Below are 16,973 nucleotides of genomic sequence, written 5' to 3'. Positions count from 1 at the left end.
TTCGTGGAACCGGTTGGCAGCGCCGGAACAGTACAATGCTGACGACAATATGGACTCCAATGTTCCAACTGTAAAGTGGACCAGTTGATACTGGGGTTATGGAGTCGGAGCCATGGAAGCCCCAGCACAATGTCATAGGATGCTTTGGGAATCACAAAGAATTTTATTAACTCTTGATGCAAAGTACCAACTTTTAAAAGAACAGGTTCAGTACGGAAATGAACCTCACTGCCAGGAATCTTGCTGCCATCCATCACGGTAACAGAGATAGGCGGAGATATGGGTACCAGAGGAATTTTCAACTTGGAGACAAGGTCATAAGAGATGAAGTTTCCACCTGACCCGGAATCTGCTAGGGCAGAACTGGGTATGGGTCCGGCTGGAGTCTCGAGGGACACTGAAAGGACAAAGTCATTATCGTGAGGAGATTTCACAAGTTGACCCAACCTGACTTCTCCATTGCAGGTCAGGCCTTGGCGTTCTCCTGAACGCTCAGGACAGGCATCAATGAAATGATTGGAAGCAGCACAATATATACACAATCTATTGCGCTGCCTGCGGGCACGTTCGACAGGAGTCAGGCGTGATCTACCAATTTGCATGGGTTCTTCACGGTCAGGAGACACAGAACGTGATTCAGGAATCTCTCTAGGAATTAACTTCTTTTGTTTTTCAAGACCTCTCTCACGGAGGCGTAAATCAATCTTGACACATTGGGAGATAAGGTCTTCCAACCGATCTGGAAGATCCCGGGTTGCCAGCTCATCCTTGATGCGATCTGATACTCCTAACCAGAACGCAGCTGTCAAGGCTTCATTGTTCCACAGTAACTCGGATGCCAAAGTCTGAAAGTGGACCACATATTGCCCCATGGGCCGAGATCCTTGTTTGACCTGAAGGATATCTGTGGAAGCAGAGGCTGAGCGACCTGGTCTATCAAAAATACGGCGAAAAGTCTCGATAAATTTGTCATAGTCTGCAAGGAGAGGATCAGACTTCTCCCACAGCGGTGATACCCATTCGAGGGCAGTTCCGGAAAGCAATGAGACGATATATGCAATCTTTATTCTAGCTGTGGGGAAGTTGTGAGGTAACAGTTCAAATTGAATTTGACACTGATTAATGAATCCCCTGCAGGTTTTGGAATCACCGTCGTATTTGCTTGGTACCGGCAATTGGAGACTGGAATGGGAAGTGGGTGGTAAAAAATTTTGGACAGTCGACACATGAGTTGACAATGACTGCTGCATTGTATCCAATCGACTGGATACCTCTTGAAGATATTTTATCACTCGCTGCTGAGTGGCTTCTTGAGTCTCTATCCGAGCAATAACATTTTGGATGACCGCTGGTCCCACACTGGGGTCTTGAACCGAGTCCATCGGCCTTGAACAAACTGTCAGCGCAGGCGGTTTTTGTGTTCCCGGCTGTGACCGTGGTGGACCAGTGGAGGGCGCTGGATAGTTGAACGCAGGAGGTTTTGATATGAGAAATACACAGGAGGATCAGGGCACTGTGAACCAGAGTGTTGGCGGAGACCAGGAACAGGGGCGCAGAGTCTAACCTGCCAGCGGTATTCACCAGGGAGCCCCGCAAGGAGCTTTGGACTTAGCTGCGTCTGACAGGCAGGTCGCGGCCCCCTGCCCTGGCCCTCTGGATGCAGGCTGGGGTGATGACACTTGAACTTGGAGAGCTCAATGAGGGAAGTGCAATCTGGGAATTGCTGGGGATGTCGACGTGAGATGTCGACCGTGGTGTCGACAGATGAGGGAAGGCCCCGGAGTACTTGCTGGAAGTATAGGACAGATGATGTAGTCACTATGAGAGCAGCAGGGAGTAGTCAACCCCGGAGTCGACAGAGTCTGTCGGCAGTTTTCAGGACCAGGTGGGAAAGTCACTGATGGGCTGAAAAGCCAAATGATGTTTGTAGCGGAACACCGGCTACTCAACTGCAGGGATGGAATCACAGGAGTCTTCTGGAGATGGAGAGAACCAGGTAGTATCGCAGGGGTACGCTGGAGATCTCGGAGCCTTGGAAACTTCTCTGACACAGGAGATTCTGGGAACAGGTAAGCAATTGTTCAAGGCAAGGAATGAAGGCCCAGGGCCTGAGTTATATCCCCCTTGCCTTTCTGTGATTGGCTGCCAGACGCAGCACTAATCAACACTGGGGAAAGACAGACACACCTGATTACTGCACAGGTGTGTGTGGGTCAGGGATCAGGCTGCAGAACTCAGGGAAGTTCACTGGAGACTTAATCACTGGGAATGCAGGGCAGCTGCAACAGCAGCAGCTAGGAGCAAACAGGCATAGAAACCTCAGAAACTGACTGAACCAAGTCAGGTTCATGACAACACTGATGTACACTAATAAAGCAGAGGGCAACAGTTTACTGTGATCCCAGGTACCAATAACTCCATCAGATGTAATTCCAGTCTTGATCCTTTATTCTGTATTTACTTACTATGAACTGAGCTCTTGAAATATTCTTTGCAGTTTGTCTGGTTTTGGCTATTAAAAAACCTCAACTAGATTTAAATCCAGCGGCTAAATTGCCACAAACACTTTGCGGCACATTTATAGTGTGGACGTGATAAATACTTTTTGCATAAATTCACATAAAGTGAATTTACTAACAGTCTTTTGCCTGGAGTTGTGCTTCGGTATCAGCTCGTCCTGGCAAAGCTCTGAAATCATAACAAGGGCGATGATTTGCACCATGCATACGATTTTTGTTTTTGACATGGCAGTTAAACGACATGATTTATTTCTAATACAGGTTGAGTATCACTTATTCAAATATACGTTAGCCAAATTATTCCGAAAACCATACATTGCAGAAAGTGGAAATGTTTGCTAAAAACCTACTTCGGACATTTGTAACAGCACTACTGAGGACATGATATGTAACTGGCACTACTGGGGACATGATATGTAACTGGCACTACTGGGGACATGATATGTAACTGGCACTACTGGGGACATGATATGTACCTGGCACTACTGGGGACATGATATGTACCTGGCACTACTGTGGACATGATATGTAACTGGCACTACTGGGGACATGATATGTAACTGGCACTACTGGGGACATGATATGTAACTGGCACTACTGGGGACATGATATGTACCTGGCACTACTGGGGACATGATATGTACCTGGCACTACTGAGGACATGATATGTAACTGGCACTACTGGGGACATGATATGTAACTGGCACTACTGGGGACATGATATGTAACTGGCACTACTGGGGACATGATATGTAACAGCACTACTGAGGACATGATATGTAACTGGCACTACTGGGGACATGATATGTAACTGGCACTACTGGGGACATGATATGTGACTGGCACTACTGTGGACATGATATGTAACTGGCACTACTGAGGACATGATATGTAACTGGCACTACTGGGGACATGATATGTACCTGGCACTACTGTGGACATGATATGTAACTGGCACTACTGGGGACATGATATGTAACTGGCATACTGAGGACATGATATGTGACTGGCACTACTGAGGACATGATATATAACTGGCACTACTGTGGACATGATATGTGACTGGCACTACTGGGGACATGATATGTAACTGGCACTACTGTGGACATGATATGTAACTGGCACTACTGGGGACATGATATGTAACTGGCATACTGAGGACATGATATGTGACTGTCACTACTGAGGACATGATATGTGACTGGCACTACTGGGGACATGATATGTAACTGACACTACTGGGGACATGATATGTAACTGGCACTACTGGGGACATGATATGTAACAGCACTACTGAGGACATGATATGTGACTGGCTCTACTGGAGACATGATATGTAACTGGCACTACTGGGGACACTACTGTTGTACAACATAAATGCTAGATACATCAATGAATTATAAAAATATTCTGAAATACGGAATAATCCGTTATCCAAAATTCTTCTGTTCCCAAGCATTTTGGATAAGGGATACTCAACGTGTACTACTTTCGGTTTTTTTTTTTACATACGTGACGTTTGGTAGATGGAAACTCTTTTTTTAAAAGAAAAACTCAAACTTTAGTTTTGTTTATTTGAAGCACAGTTAGGCGCCACCAATGGGAAACGCTGTCAATGGACCACAGAATATATTGGTAACAGAAGTACAAGCAATTGAATTGACTACGGATATCACTATTGTGCCAGTTGCAGTACCGGAATGAAGTTTCTTTGCCATGGCTAAAGTACTGGCAATGATTGTGCAGAGATTATTAAATCGCTGTTAAAATATTGGCATGTTAAATATCACAGCTGTTATATTTAAGGCCGATGCAGAAATTGTCTGGGCGCCTCCAGTATGTTGTGCTTGGACTTAAGGTGGCCATACACACGCAGATTTATCTTCAGATCTGGCTGGTTGGAACAAAAACATGGTTATGGATGAGAGCAAATGACAGTTGACCATTTGCTTGGAAATGCTGGAAACTGACAAACTGTCACTCATCCATAACCATGTTTTTGTTCCAACCAGCCAGATCTGAAGATAAATCTTACTAGTGTATGGGCACCTTTACACTATTTAAGACTAATGCACTGAAGTACCACAACTGGAAGCAAACTTCTGCCCTCAACCCTGTAGGCCAGTACTCAGGACTTGTTGAAAAAGTGGGTGACTCCGTTGCTGTCACTACTAAAGTCGTGAGTTTGAATAACGATGGGTCAGCGAAGGATCCATTATTGAACTACTGCTCTTTTGAAAGAAAATATTATTCAGGACTGGCCCTAAAAAGGGGCAGAACTGGGGGCGCTTACTATGGTGGAATTTCCTGCAGCTGCTCAAAACCGGGGTAGTTGGCCCCATCGTAATAATGTAAAAGAGCAGAAAAGGAGTAGAGCAGCGCACAAACCGCTAGGGGTAAAAATAAGAAAAATGCAATACTATAGAATGGATTATAATACATATCACACATAAAATATGGATATACTGGAAAATGACACCCACAAAAGGTACAAGCCGTTCCTATGATAGCCCTAAATATTGCAGAGAATACAATTAGATGAATAGTTGCCCCCCCCCCCTTGGTATTGGCATTGTCCACTTCTGCTGGGATAGTAACCGAGAGTCCACCAGAATGGATAGGCAAATGGCGTTTGGCAGATGGAATTGCAACTGTGCCTTTTTCCAGATCAGATGTTCAGTAGTGGTGCAGATGGTCATTTGCAATGAGTCCTGTATCAGGAACAATTAGTTGTAAATCCCAGGGGTTGGTTCAGACTTTGAACTTGTTGTGCGATTTTTGGGTGTCAAAGCAGCTCCCTCCCTTCCCTGCAATATTTAGGGGTATCATAGGAATGGACTCTCCGGCCTGTACCTTTTTACCCCTCTCTTTTACTGTTCTATTGAGCCATTTGTAAGGGAGGCAACCAGGGGAGGCTCCAGGGGGTGGGCTGCAGCACAGGTCAAAATTCAAATAAGAGAGTCACACCCACTGCCACCAACTGCCATTCCAAACTGACTTACTGCCAGTTGGTGTGGCTCCCCTATTTGAATTTTGAACTGTGCTGCAGCCTCTCCTCTGGAGCCACCACTGGAGGCAAATTTGCACATACAACCAAATGCTGTATGTGCCTAACCCTAGCCCCTATGCCCCACTACTTAATCCTAACTCCCTTACCCCACAACCTAAACCTACCCCCCCCCTTCTAATTGCCTAACCCGCCCTCCTTGCAGCCTCACCCTAACCTTCACCCCCCCACCGGCAGCCTAACCCTAAAGGCCCCCATATGCTAGTCCGATTTGGGCTGAATTTGCCAAATCCCCTCAGGACTAATGCATGTTCCCTTGCACATTGGCCATGAGTTAGAGGACTGACATGCTGCCCGTCCAACATCTGGCTAGGCCCCCTCCAGGTGCTGCGCCATGTGAATGGATTGCATGAAATAGGTCCGGGGCGGCTCAGTAGGAGTTGGATGGCCATACACTGCTGCAATACATCACAGTAGTGTATGGCCATCTTAACCCTCTCTGCTCGTGCCTAACCCCCATCTCCTACCATCTAAACCTAGCACCCACCCTGCAGCCTAACCCTTAAGTGCCTAGCCCTTCCTCTCTGCAGCCTAGATTCCACCCTGCAAGCTAACCCTAATCCCCCTTACTGCCTAAACCTAACCCCACACCCACCCATCCCTGGCCTAACACTAACCCAACTTAGCATACCTGCGTTCGGCACAAGGCAGTTGGGTTTCTGGGCGATAGTCAATTATTTACCACAGGCAACATTCTCTACCTGCCTACTAATAACTACTGGAGGCACTAGCTTTGGGGACAGATGCCCCATGGCCTGATCTGCCCTTGTTCCAAAGCCCCTAGAATCGTGGTGCTCTGGGTAGCTGCCCAGTGTGCCCATCCTTTAAGATGGACTTGATTGATGTGCCCATATTTGATTATTTTCTATAGCTGTAGATCCATCACCCAATTCATCAGGTCTGCCTTGTTGCTTTTTGTCATTTCTATTAACTTCTTGTCCTTCCGTTACATCCTTTTCTGTAACTATGGTGATGGATGCGGTGCTACAGATCTTTTGTTGGACAATATTTGGAAATTATTTACATTGATGCTCATAATATTCAAATCAGAAGGGGGTTAACAAGCCAGTTTCTATAGTTTTTTGAGGCCAGTGATAGCAGGAGTCACTCTGCTACACAAAGCGTAAATAATGGACTGTGAGGAAGAACGAAGACTTTTAGCTAGAAGCTATGGCAATGTAATCATTTGATATTTTGAATATCTATTTTTGCAAGGGTTTACAAGTCCCAAACGATTGATGAAAGGAGCATAGCCTCCAGTCTTCCTGGCCTCCAGGGAGGCATCATGCCCTATACCAAGATGGCCACTGAAATCACTACTGAGCATGTGCAGGGGCCATCTTGTCCTTACTGTGTACATGGTGGGTCCTTACATGTGGTCCTTACATGGTGGGAAACAGTAGTCTACTGTTTAGCTGTGTACATGGTGGGTCCACCATGTGGTCCTTACATGGTGGGAAACAGTAGTCTACTGTTTAGCTGTGTACATGGTGTGTACATGGTGGGTCCACCATGTGGTCCTTACATGGTGGGAAACAGTAGTCTACTGTTTAGCTCCTTTGAGATACCTGGTTATTGGTTACTTACTACACAGCTGTTTCACCATCCATGAACCACTACCCATTTGCAGCGTACACTCACCGGCTGGAGAAAAATCAGAATGTATTGAAAAAAACAAAAACTTTCCAGCAATAAAGGGGATTACAATTATTGTCACATCAAATTAATTATAAATAACTTACAAGGTTGGAAAATAAAGTTGACCCAATGTCTGCATTCTTCATGTCTACAAGGTCTTAGGTCGTAGGGGGGAATTTTCTAAGATTGCAGTTCTATTTCAGATGGGATGTCATTATAGGCAACCAATCAGCAGAGGAAAACATGGACAGGGGGACACCTCTTCTCCCCTGCAGCAGTTCCCACCAGAGCAGACCTCAGGGGAAGTAGAAAATGAATGGCTACTAGTACGACCACACTGACCTCCATGCAGGTAGGACGGATGAAGTCCTGCCATTTGGGGCAGCAGAAGCAGAGCATCTTGTTACCAGCACTGCATAAAGGAAGAGATGAGGAAGGGGCGAGGCGGAGCCCTGCATTATAGTTGGCACTTGGTGAGCAGCAATTGTACTGCAGTGCTATGCAATATATTATGGGTGCCAGCTGGCTATTCACACCAACAGCTAACGAGGAGCCAGTGTTACAACAATTTAAATTCCAGAGGTTAGTGGCCAGCCCAAAGAGAGCAGAATGAGACTGGCCTGGTGGGAAACTGGCACCCTGCCCTCTGGCCTAGCTGGACACAACTTACCCTGACTTCCCTCACAGTCTAACTAGCACTAATACTATCACTTTCACCAGAAACCGAAACCTAATCTTCCTCCTGCAGCCTAACCCTAACCTCCCCCACAGTTTACCCCTTCCTTCTGCAGCCTAACCCTAACCTAGCCTAAAGCTAATGTGGGCATTCTAAGCATGTTGACACTTTGCCGGTTGGCATGTCTACCATTGACATTGTAGCTTCGCCATTATGGAAGTCGACATTGTTATTGTCGACTTTTATTTTCAACTACCTCTCAATCCTACATTAGCACCACCCGTCAATAAGAATAGAGACTACAGGCATTTTAATGATACCGCCTGTTATGTGCCAGGCTAAACCATACTGTATGTTGGCGGAGGGGCAGTTTTGGAGATAGATCAGTTGGCCAGGACAGTGATTGTCGGTGCGCGGAACCCACTGCGCATGTGAAACTACAGATTTATTTATTAACAGTTTCTTATATAGCGCACACATATTCCGCAGCGCTGTACAGACAATATATGAACACTCACATCAGTCCCTGCCCCAGTGGAGCTTACAGTCTATATTCCCTACCACATGTACACGCACACACAGACATTCTAGGGTTAATTATGTTAGGAGCCAATTAGCCTACCAGTATATTTTTGGATTGTGGGAGGAAACCGGAGTACCCAGAGGAAACCCACGCAAACACGGGGAGAATATACAAACTCCGCACAGTTAGGGCCATGGTGGGAATAGAACCCATGACCTCAGTGCTGTGAGGCAGTAATGCTAACCATTACACCATCCATACTGCCCCGTATATATAACACATGGTGGGGATAGAACCCATGACCTCAGTGCTGTGAGGCAGTAATGCTAACCATTACACCGTCCGTACTGCCCCGTATATATAACACATGGTGGGAATAGAACCCATGACCTCAGTGCTGTGAGGCAGTAATGCTAACCATTACACAATCCGTACTGCCCCGTATATATAACACATGGTGGGAATAGAAAACATGATCTCAGCGTTGTGAGGCAGTAATGTAACCATTACACCATCCGTACTGCCTGGTATATATAACACATGGTGGGGATAGAACCCATGACCTCAGCGCTGTGAGGCAGTAATGTAACCATTACACCATCCATACTGCCTGGTATATATAACACATGGTGGGGATAGAACCCATGACCTCAGCGCTGTGAGGCAGTAATGTAACCATCACACCGTCCATACTGCCCCGTATATATAACACATGGTGGGGATAGAACCCATGACCTCAGCGCTGTGAGGCAGTAATGCTAACCATTACACCGTCCGTACTGCCCGTATATATAACACATGGTGGGGATAGAACCCATGACCTCAGCGCTGTGAGGCAGTAATGCTAACCACTACACTGCCGTGATGCCCTGTATATATAACACATGGTGGGGATAGAACCCATGACCTCAGTGCTGTGAGGCAGTAATGCAACCATTACACTGTCCGTACTGCCCCGTATATATAACACATGGTGGGAATAGAACGCATGACCTCAGCGCTGTGAGGCAGTAATGTAACCATTACACTGTCCGTACTGCCCCATATATATAACACATGGTGGGGATAGAACCCATGACCTCAGCGCTGTGAGGCAGTAATGTAACCATTACACCATCCGTACTGCCCGGTATATATAACACATGGTGGGAATAGAACCCATGACCTCAGCGCTGTGAGGCAGTAATGCTAACCATTACACCATCCGTACTGTCCCGTATATATAACACATGGTGGGGATAGAACCCATGACCTCAGTGCTGTGAGGCAGTAATGCTAACCATTACACAATCCGTACTGCCTGGTATATATAACACATGGTGGGGATAGAACCCATGACCTCAGTGCTGTGAGGCAGTAATGCTAACCATTACACAATCCGTACTGCCTGGTATATATAACACATGGTGGGATAGAACCCATGACCTCAGTGCTGTGAGGCAGTAATGCTAACCATTACACCATCCGTACTGCCCCGTATATATAACACATGGTGGGGATAGAACCCATGACCTCAGTGCTGTGAGGCAGTAATGCTAACCATTACACCATCTGTGCTGTCCTGCGGATGCATCACCAGTGAAGCAACATGAACACAAATAATAATAGCAAACCGCCTGAGTTACACATAGACAAACACCGTTGTGTTTTCAAGAGGCGTAAAACAGAGCAGGAAGGTTTACGTGCAGAATCGGGACTGTAAATGTCTATTCTGTGACTATATAAAGCAGAATTGCAGCTGTGGATCTCTATGAATTCGCTGTGTATCTGGCAAACAAGGTGATGTCATACAATTTATTAGCTGGTCGTAAAACTGAATTGACAGACTTTCTATCCTCATGCGCGTGATTTGTACCTGATGGAAAATTGTGGTGGAAAGGCTTGTAAATTCAGGTTTATATTGGTGCAATAAACAGCATAATACTAAATATTCCAGCTCTCTGCTTTCAATATTGGAAATGACTGCGGCGCATAACAAGCTTTTTTGTTCCCTGGTATATTAAAACATTATAGGATTGTACAGGGATCACCATGTTTACCTTTGAGTGAAGGTATGTTTGTAAGATTGAAACTTTCAACTGCAAAGATTAAAACGATGGGACAGGGCGCATATAGATAATGGGGGGGGGGCAAAGAAAGAGCAACCACCACTTAAAAACAGGAGGCAATTAGTTTCCTTGGACTCAATGGGTACCAGTTTTAATCTGTAATTTTTAAATAAGGTGCAGAGCGTTGGGACCCACCGTAGTTATTGGTGCTGGAAGGTGAGGCAATATAGAGTTCCTAGGGGGCCCCTACACAGTATATGATCTGATTGCCAAAGAGCACATATATCTCACCCATCCCTGTTTTGCTGTATAGCTGGCATTAAGGTTGAGCAGTCTAGCCCATGGGGCAGAGCAGCCTTGCCCATGACCCCTCAGTGATGGAAACATACCCTATCCAAAAGCATGGCTAAACCATTTGTCTAGCAATGCCCACCTCCGATGTTGGGAGCCAGGGCCGGCGCCACCACTAGGCAGCTTTAGGCAATTGCCTGTGGGTGCCGACCACTGGAGGACGGTCCAAGTTGGAAAGAAGCCGCGCAAGGAGCAGTAAAGCAGCCGCTACCTCTTTAATCATCCAAGCCGGGGCACTATCTTCAGGAAAAAAATAAGGTCATCCTCACACTACCATGACCCCCCCCCCACTCCTGTCGAGCAGTACGGTGGTAGCCATAGGTAGTGCCCGCACCCCCCCCCTGTGGGGTAGGTCATTGGCTCTCCCCCCCCTGGTCAGTGCCAGCTAGAGAGATGTTTGTTGCACCTAGAGACCGAGGCTATGTCCAACTACATTTGAGAAAATCTGCAAAAAGGCTTTATCAGGCCTTCTACATCACCGGCTGGTGCAGGGTTCTTTTTTGTTAAGAAGAAGGACGGGTCCCTCAGACCATGTATAGATTATCGTGGTCTTAATGACATTACAGTCAAAAACTGGTATCCTCTTCCTCTCATCACCGAACTGTTTGTCAAGGGGTCCACAGTCTTCACAAAATTCTATCTACGAGGCGCCTATAATCTGATTTGCATTCGTCAGGGGGATGAATGGAAGATGGCCTTCAATAGCCGTGATGGACACTATGAATATTTGGTAATGCCATTCGGCCTATGTAATGCTCCCGCTGTCTTCCAACAGTTTGTTAATGATATCTTCAGAGACATGCTATACTCTTCCGTGGTTGTTTATCTGGACAATATTCTTATTTTTTCTCCCAACATTCTTCTTCATAGAAAGACAGTAAAGGAAGTTCTACAGTGTCTTCGTCAGAATCAACTGTTCTGCAAATTGGAAAAATGTGTCTTTGAGGTATGTTCCATTCCATTTCTTGGTCACATCCTGTCCAGCACCGGGTTAGAAATGGATCCCTTGAAAGTAAAGGCCATTCTAGACTGGACAGCACCCAAAACCCTTAACGGGATACAGAGATTCCTGGGGTTCTCCAACTACTACCACCGCTTCATTCAAAACTTCTCTACCATAGCGGCGCCACTCACAGCCCTCACCTGAAAGGGGGCAGAACCAAGTCATTGGTTCCATGAAGCCATTAATGCCTTCCAGCTATTGAAACAAGCCTTTGTGACCGCTCCCATTCTTCAACAGCCGGAGGTAGATAAGCCTTTTTTCCTGAAGGTGTCACAGAAAGGAGAAGACCAAGAACTGCATCGCTGTGCATACTTCTCCAAGAAACTGCTACCCGCCGAGAAGAACTATCCAATAGGTGAGCAAGAGCTGTTGGCAGTCAAACTCGCCTTCGAGGAGTGGTGATATCTGCTTGAGGGAGCTCGACATTAGATTACTGTCTACTTGGATCATAAGAATCTCTCTTTCCTTCGTAACGTCCAGTGCCTCACTTCTCGACAAGCTTGGTGGGTGATGTACCGTCCAGGTCCCCAGAATGTGAGGGTGGATGCGCTATCTCGGTCCTTTGATACTGCCAGTGACAAGCAATTCTCTTCTCAACCCAGTGGTTTTTGCACAAGTTACCACTCATCCTATACCACCTCCAGGCAAAACTTTTGTCCCACCTGATCTTCGTAAAAGATTGCTGACTTGGGCTCATTCTTCTTGTTTCGCCAGCCATCCTGGAATTCAGAAGACCCTAGAGTTTCTGCTACAGTCTTCTATACTGGCCTACCATTCGAACTGATGTAACCAACTTTGTCTCTTCCTGTGTCAAATGTGTACAGCATAAAACATCTCCTACTTCTCCAGCCGGAGCTCTCTTGCCTCTTTCAGTGCCCACGGAACCCTGGACCCATTTGTCCATGGACTTTATATCTGAATTGCCTCCAAGGGACATTCCCTTGTTTGGGTGGTGGTTGATAGGTTTTCGAAAATGGTTAATTTCTACCCTCTAAAAACTCTCCCATCAGCACCAGTCCTTGCTCAACTCTTCATCAATACCATCTTTAAGCTCCATGGTCTCCCCAAGGAGATTGTTTCTGATAGAGGAGTACAATTTGTCGCCAGATTCTGGAAATCATTATGTTCTGCTGTTCAGGTGAAACTCAAGTTTTCTACTGCTTACCATCCTCAAACCAACGGTCAAACTGAGTGTGTCAACCAAGATCTGGAAGCCCCCATCCGTCTTTTTGTAGCTTCTTCACAAGACGGTTCGACTTACTACCCTGGGCAGAGTTTGCTCATAACAATTCCTATCACTCCTCTTCGGGAACAACTACATTTTTCACTGTCTTTGGCAGACATCCCAGAGCTCCAGAATTCACGAGTTTACCAACAACTGAGATACCGGCAGTAACCTCTTCCTTGCACCATTTTTCCAAAATCTGGTCTCAGGTCCACAAGTCTCTTTTTAAAGCCTCTGTTCGTTACAAAAGATTTGCCGATAGGAGGAGAAGGGCAGTTCCTAATCTAAAGGTAGGGGACTTAGTCTGGTTGTCAACTCAGAACCTACGACTACGACTTCCATCAATGAAGTTGGCCCCATGTTTTATAGGACCATATCTGATAATCCAGGTCATCAATCCTGTGGCTAATCGCTTGAGACTCCCATCCTCCATGAAAATCTCAAATTCTTTTCATATTTTTCTGTTGAAGCCGTTGAGGCTAAATATGTATCAGAGACGGGTACCTAAACCTCCAACCATCAATACAGAAAGAGACACTGAATTTGAGGTCAAGAGAATTCTGGACTGTCATTATCGCAATGCTCGTCGACAGTTCTTGTTTGAATGGTGGGGTTATGGTCCTGAAGAGAACTCCTGGGTAGAGGAGACTGATCTACATGCTCCAAAAACTTGTTAAACTATTCTTTCACAGAAATCCACTTAAAAAACGTAAGTGTCCGGAGGCCACCCGGAACGAAGGGGGTACTGTCACACACCGGTGTCCAGCGACACGGTGGGCACGGTATTCACCCATCCGTGTCCGCCGCCGAATGGCATGTGTCCGGTGGAGTCCTCGGTCGGGCTGGCGGCAGCAGGTAATGGTGGCACAGGATGCTGGCTCTGAAAGGCTTGTTGGAGGTGTGGCAGTCTGATTGTGTGTTGGTAGGTGCTGGCAGGCCAGTGCCAGCATCTTGGAAAAGGGCAAAACAGTGATTGGCCAGGTCTGGGTCTTTCCCTCCTCCTCTGTCCAGGTGACCAATGGCAGCAACCCCCTGGACTGGCCACTGGACCATCACGGTACCCTCCGGTTCTACCTCCTGACGCGGATCCTATCTTCAATCTTCCCATCGTCCAATCTTCATTCATCCAATCATCCAAACGTCAATCTTCCAACTGTTCAATCTTCCAATCTTCAATCGTCCAATCTTCCAATCATCCAGTCTTCAATCTTTCAATCGTCCAATCTACTATCACACACCAATTTCAATATTTATGCAAAGACTTGTTTTTCAGTTCTTTCCAAGATTATTGCAAATAATTATTATTTATGATTTGTGACTGCTTATCAAAGAAGTATTTGATTCAAGTTCTTGTCATTTATATTTGAGTTATTTTATTAAACCTGCTCGTTTTACACTTACATCTTCGGGTCAATCATGTGCACCACACGATACCATCTAATCCACCACCTGTGACACTTTGGTATCTTAATTGTAAAGACTTTAATTATCCAAAAATTATTTGGGGTTATTTACAGCTGAGTTGTAAAACTTTCCTTTTGTATTGTTAATCAGATTCATATTTTTAGGACAGAAGTTATTTATGTATCTTTAACAAACCATTTTTCTCTGTCTCCTCCTGTATCCTGCAACTAATAAGCAATCTATCCGTGTACGGTAATGCAGCCGCTCTCCCACTGGGATCAGCAAGAATCTCGATTTCTTATTTAAACTGCAGCCATAAATTCCCAGGAACTTGACGGCATCCATTTATGCTGGGATTAAAGCAAATTTAAAATAATTTGTCTCAGTTACTAACATCGGACCTAGATACAAAAGTTTTGATAAGCCATGAAAACCAAGTAAGGTGGGAGTTCTATTGAAGATAGGATGTTGGCCCAAAGCAACCCATCAGATTTTCTTTATTATCTTCAAGAAGGTGCTAAATAAATGAGAAGTAGAATCTGATTGGTTGCTATGGGAAACATCCAGTCTTCGATAGAACTCCCATCTTAGTAAATGTATGCCTTACTGTCAGAGCTGGACTGGCCCTAGCCTCATAAAGGAGCAGTTATAGTGGATGATAGAGGAGTGCAGCGGCCATTTTGGGAGTGACTATTGTGATGTGGGCAGAAGAGAGAGACCTCGGCAGCCTCCGGAGGATAGAAATAGGATTTTAGATACCTACCGGTAAATCCTTTTCTCGTAGTCCATATGGGATACTGGGGTTCAATACTATGGGGATAGAGATCCTCCGCTAGAGAGACAGGCACATAAGATATTTCAGTGTGGGTGTACTGGCTCCTCCCTCTATCTCCACCTCCACTAGTCAGTTAATGAAAAGCTGTGCCGAAGGAGAGCGAACTATGTGAGGAGGTTAAGTGAAAAAGTAAATGTGGTGAGATTCATACCAGCACACCGTAACCAAAATAACAAAATAGGTGAACAATGGAACTTTGATATCACCTACAGTTGAAAACGTCACACGTGTAACAAGGCAACAAGCCAAAACACAGGATATCCAACTGATAACCGCTTGTAGCAGAAAAACCGAACCGTGGCGGGCGCCCAGTATCCCATATGGACTACGAGAAAAGGATTTACCGGTAGGTATCTAAAATCCTATTTTAGTGTCAGTTTTTCACCTTAATCAACCAATTGTGGTTCCATCCAGCTTGGCTCAACTAGAGATTCCTTCTTCTTTCGATGTTGTTCATGCCCTCAAGGTGTATGTTAGACGAACCGCTCGGTTTCGGGAGACGGATAGTCTGTTTGTACTCTATGATGCACAGAGGAAGGGTTCTCCAGCATCCAAACAGACTATTGCCTGTTGGATACATACTACTATCCAACATTCATATGGAATGGCTGGATTAACGCTTCCATCATCGTTGAAGGCTCATTCAACGAGATCGGTAGGGACTTCCTGGGCGGCTGCTCGAGGAGTCTCAGCATTGCAGCTTTGCAGAGCTGCAACTTGGTCAGGGCAACATACATTTGTAAAGTTCTACAAATTTGACGCCCTGGCCAGGGAGGATTCCCAGTTTGGGCAGGCGTTATTACAGCAGTCTTCGCACATACTTGCCCGTTCTGGTAGCTTTGAAACCTCCCCATAGTATTGAACCCCAGTATCCCATAGGACATTAGAGAAATAATCTGAAAATGAGCAGGGGGTGAGTAACGGGGGGGGGGGGGGGGCTGGCTGGTTAGCAGGGGTAGGTTGGTTGGCAGGGGGGTTGGGAAAGGGGGGCATAATGTGAATTGGGGCCGGGGTACTATTATGTAACTACTCACGTTCCTAGTGAGACCACACCTCTGTCCGTATTCCAGTTAAGCGGGAAATGTACCAAAGCTATTTCTGGCACCAGGCACAAAAATATCTAGTTACGGCTCTGCGGGGGTACTGGAAAAGGTGGGGGTCCATATGCAGCCTCTCCTCCATATGGGCCCCCTCCTATCTGCCAGCAGCAGTGCTACATAGCCCGAACACTAGAGGGCTCAGACTAATGCGCATACTCAGATCTCTGGAAAATGTTGAGGTGGCCATTTATTCTGGGGATTTCCGCAGCGTTGCAGCCATTATTGCGGGACACCGGAGGGGTGAGTGCAGCACCGCACACACTGCACGCATTGTAAATACGCCACTGCAGCTCTAACATTGACATTTTTATTCCAATGAATGGGTGTGAAGGGGCCCCCACCACTGCTTTCACCCAGTACGACACTGCTAATACTCTAACTTGTAGCAGACACATGGATAATAATACAAGAATGGTTCCGCCATTCCCTGTGTAATGCACTTACATCAGGGTTGCCGACTTCAGAAAGGCGTTCGGGGGCGGGGCTTAAACATGCCATCATTAAGCCCCGCCCCCATGAAGGAAAGTGCCTCAATTTGGTGGAGGGGGAGTCAGGCTTTATTTTACGGGGGGGGGGGGGGGTGT

Source organism: Crinia signifera, chromosome 1, assembly GCF_055691185.1.
Source record: "Crinia signifera chromosome 1, ASM5569118v1, whole genome shotgun sequence".
NCBI lineage: Eukaryota > Metazoa > Chordata > Amphibia > Anura > Myobatrachidae > Crinia > Crinia signifera.
Note: the sequence above shows the minus strand (reverse complement) of the source record.